This window comes from Miniopterus natalensis, chromosome 2 (assembly GCF_054644295.1).
Source record: "Miniopterus natalensis isolate mMinNat1 chromosome 2, mMinNat1.hap1, whole genome shotgun sequence".
In the NCBI taxonomy this organism is placed as follows: Eukaryota; Metazoa; Chordata; class Mammalia; order Chiroptera; family Miniopteridae; genus Miniopterus; species Miniopterus natalensis.
The window spans coordinates 72,899,340-72,904,008 of record NC_142082.1 but is presented as its reverse complement, the minus strand read 5'-3'; the positions used below and the strand labels follow the sequence as shown (position 1 = coordinate 72,904,008).

At 40.6% G+C, this 4,669-nt stretch overlaps 1 pseudogene; it reads left to right on the top strand.

Annotated features, from left to right (window-relative positions):
- Positions 1 to 317: 317 nt before the first annotated feature.
- On the top strand, positions 318 to 2,089 carry LOC107531358 (ornithine decarboxylase-like; annotated as a pseudogene).
- The last annotated feature ends 2,580 nt before the right edge of the window (positions 2,090 to 4,669 follow it).

The following is a 4,669-nucleotide window of genomic DNA, read 5'->3' as shown; positions in this document are numbered from 1 at the left end:
GCCAGTTCTCTGAGCAACCTCCAGCCAGGGGTCCTCCATGGAAGGAAGTAAGGCAGTGGGATGTCAAGCAGGCAGCTGATGGGGGTGGCTGGCTTTCCTGTGGGCTCAGTAAAGGTGTCTCCATGGGGTCAGTTTGAAGCACCCTGTACTCCAAGGTGGACAGCACATCTGTGTTATCAGGACATTTCCACTGCTGCACCGAGAGAACACCCATCTTCAGTAGAACTTGGAATTCCTGGAGAACTACCTTTATGAAAAGCTGGCAATTATTTCTTTAAATGTCATCTCTTAGTTTCCCTTAAGAACATCCAGAAACCATGAACAACTTTAGTAATGAAGGGTTTGACTGCCATTTCCTTGATGAAAGCTTTACTGTCAAGGACATTCTAGACCAAAATATTAATAAAGTTTCTTCTGATGATGATAAGAATGCCTTCTATGTTGTGGACCTGGGAAATATCCTGAAAAAAAATCTGAAATGGTTAAAAGCTCTTCCCCAGGTTACCCCCTTTTATGCAGTCAAATGCAATGAGAGCAGAACCATGATGAAGACCCTAGCTGTCATCAGGAGAGGATTTGTCTGTGCCAGCAAGACTGAAATACAATTGTGCAGAGTCTTGGGGCACCTCCAGAGGGGATTATCTATGCAAATCCTTGTAAACAAGTAAGGTCTGAATGATGTAGGAACGGTGATTACTGTCAGTCACAAGTTGGAGCAGGTCATTGGCCAAAATAGGTGTGGTCACTGCAAGGGCGAGAAATCTGAGATACATAAACTCCTGAACAAAGGAAGTTGGATCTCTTGGCCCTCCTGTGCTCCTGGCTCTCTTGTTGCAGGGGGCGCACTCCCCTGCATTCATCCACATGGCCCACAGCCATGTGGACTCCACACAATGGACTAATGGACTATAACTAGCCTGATGTAATGCTGGACTCAACTCCACCATGGAACAGAAACTCTGGACATCGAGTTTGCTTTTAGCTCTGCTGAACCCCTAGCTGCACCTTTTCCAGGACTGGTTTAAGGGAAATGGAACTTTGCAAACTGAGGGATATAACTTTACCCAAATAAAACTCACTCATTCTCCCATGCAAGTTTTAGAAATTTCTTTTTCTCAAGATATTGTAAAAACCCCACTCCTACTAGCAATGGAGAAATTCCACCCATGCAATTCTCCATTAACAACTACAAAGCAGTCTGTTGTCTCAGTGTTAAATTTGGTGCCACACTCAAAACCAGCAGGCTTCTTTTGGAATAGGCTAAATATTGATTTCGTCAGTGTCAGCTTCCACATGGGAAGTGGCTGTACTGATCCTGAGACCTTCATGCAGGTCATCTCTGATGCCCTCTGTGTCTTTGACATGGGAGCTGAGGTTAGTTTCAACATGTATCTGCTTGATATTGGTGGTGGCTTTCCTGGACCTAAGGATGTAAAGCTTAAATTTGAAGAGATCGCCAGCGTAATCAACCCAACCCCTGACAAGAATTTTCAGTCAGACTTGGGAGTGACACTCATAACTGAGCCAGGCAGATACCATGTTGCATCAGCTTTCATGCTAGCAGTTAATATCATTGCCAAAAAACTTGAATTAAAGGAATAAACAGGCTCTGATGATAAAGATGATTGGAACAAAAATACCTTTATGTATTACGTGAATTATGGAGCATATGGATAATTTAATTGCATCCTCTATGATCATGCGCATGTGAAGCCCCTTCTGCAGAAGAAGAGACCCAAACCAGATGAAAAGTATTATTCATCCAGCATATGGGAATCAACATGTGATGGCCTTGATCAATTTGTTGAGCACTGTGGTTTGCCAGGATGCATCTGAGGGACTGAATGCTCTTTGAAAATGTGGGTGCTTACACCATTGCTGCTGTTTCTACTCTCAATGGATTCCAGAGGCCAACTGTCTGCCATGTGATGTCAGGGCCAGCATGGCAACTGATGCAGCGAGTCCAAAACCATGACTTCCCACCCGAAGTGGAGGAGCAGGACATCAGCACTCTGCCTGTGTCTTGTGCCTGGGAGAGTGGAATGACATGTCACCGACAGCCTGTGCCTCAGCTCCTATTAATATGTAGATGCCATTCTTGTAGCTGTTACTGCAAGTGTAGCTTGAATTAAGGGATTAGGAGAGACCATTTATCTTAATCATTGCTAGTTTGGAAATGTCTTTGTAAGTAGGGTTGGCACAGATAGAACAATATGGAAAGCTAGGAGGTGGGGTCACACTTATCTGCGTTCCTGTGAAAACTATTTGAATATTTGCTTTATATGGATTTTTATTCAATATTTAAACATGTGACTAAAAAGTACCCCTCAGCTGCAAGCAAAGCATTTGCAGCTTGTACTTTGGCAGAATGGGCCAGAAGTTTAGTGTTGTGACCTCTTTTAAAATACAGTACCTTGAAATAATTAGGAATTAAGTCCTATATTTATTGAATACATATTTAAAGGCATGTACCATTTCTCTTACAATTCATCATTGTCTTTCTGGAAAAAAAGCCTACATCTTATTTATGCTCTTCTGTTCACTAAATTCCACCGAAATCACTGATGATAGGTCACATTCACCTCACAACCTACCTAACTTCACAGAACACACATGTACTTCACATTCCCCCATGTAAATATAGGTGCAAAAAGACAAATCACCTAAAAATGCTTTGCTAAGGAAATATGAATGAATGTCAAGATGAATTCATGGTAAGCAGTTTTTTCCTTACTAATTTTATAGGAAGAGTGAGCTTTCTGTAGCAAAAATCATAAATGTTTAAGAGCTATCAGTTGTTCTAGAAAAGTAGAATTAGAAGTGCATTGACATTTATTCAGTTCCTACTTGTGGTAGATAATTAATAAGTGTTAATATCTGATACAAGGAAAACAAACAAAGATAGCTAACTAGCAGTGTGGAATAAAGCTGAATCTTTTGCTTAGTTCCAGTTCAGTGGGTCTTCCTGGGTAGAAATTAAATGCACCAGATCAGTGCTGTTTTACAGAAAAATAATGCCAGCCTCATAGGTCATTTTAAATTTTCTAGTAACTACGTTTAACAAGTTAAAATGAAACAGGTGAAATTAGTTTTTAATAATATATTTTATTTAACTCACTATATCTGAAATATCACTATTTTAATATGTAATCAGAATAAAATTATTAAGGTATTTGTTTAATTTTTGTACTCAGTTTTTAAACTTCAGTATGCATTTTATATTTAAGAAACATCTCAGTTTGAACTACCCCATTTCAAATGCTCAGTAGCCATCTGTGGCGAGTAGACACCACATTGAACATCACTCAGTAATAGGGCTCAGTAATAGGCCAAGAAAAGAGAACAACCAAATAAGAGAGTATCTAAGCTTGGTTTTCTGGGTGGCTCATGAGACAAATTATAAATACTTCTCTGGAATTGGCTGCCTTCATGTTTTGAGATACCAAAGCTAAGAAGCCGGGATTCAAACAGTCTGATAAGAGTTGTCCAAGATTCCAGACAGACAGCCAAGGTTAATCCGTGGATGCACTTGGTTACACATGGTAGAAACTGGGCAAGATTTCTCAGTGCCATCCAAACCTGTCTGCAACCTGCCCCAAAGGAGAATGGGAGTCTCTTATTGCTTCATCAGCCACATTGATCTTTAGTTCAGATGACTATATACTTGATTATTCAAATAGGGATACTTTTGAAAGAGAAAGGATATACTCTTAATAATTACCATGAGATAACAGGTAGAATGAGACAGTCTCTGCTCACAAATCAGGACATATGGTCACCCAACCTTTAGTCAGCATTTTCACCTCTCAGAAGAACTTGGGTTACTGTCAGCAGACACATGTTTCTCCAGGATCTAATGTAATTCCATGAAGAGGAGCCAGTTCCCACAGGAACCCTGCACCCAAAGCCCTAAATTCCTTCTATAGAATTCTAGTTTCCCTCCCAAGAGCAGGCGCCATAAAGGGTCTTTTACTCCCATGTGTAATAACATTGATTTCGTGCAATTTACAAGCTTCCTGTTTTGCTGTTTTCCACTGTGGGTCATGCTTGAATTGGGGGGTTAATGACTAATGGCTGTTGTCAGCTAAATAGAGCTTCTCCTGGGCAGGGTCTCTCAAGGAGAACAGAGGACTAGTAAACAAAGCCGTGCATGCAGGTGGCCTAGAGATCTCTTTCTCTCTCCTCTCTTTCATTTTCTCATATATATATAAAAAGATTTAGATAGAGAACTCAGCTGTGACAGCTGAGGGAAATGTTTCACGGGAAGTAACAGATGGCTCAAAGCCACCTTCATTTCTGAAAGGGACAATGCCCATGGGCCTGGAAAATTGAAGGTTTGGAAACGAATTTTGTTTGACTCTTTAATCCATTTCAGACATGGGCTCTCAAATGGGAGATCAAAGGATTTTCCTTTTGTTGCTGAGTCAACTGAGCTCAGAAAGGTAAAGATGCACAGGTAGGATGACTGATGGGACAACAGGAGATTGAACAGGAGGAACTTACCCTTATTAGCCCGGTGGTAGTTGGATAAAATTCTCCAATTAGGATTTTGTTGGTATTGTTGTTGTTTATGTTAAGGCCGGAGTGTTTTACAAAATAGAAAGACACTGGGTTACTGTATGAAGTTTTATTTTATGTAGAAACTACAGGTCAGATTACTCAGAGCAAA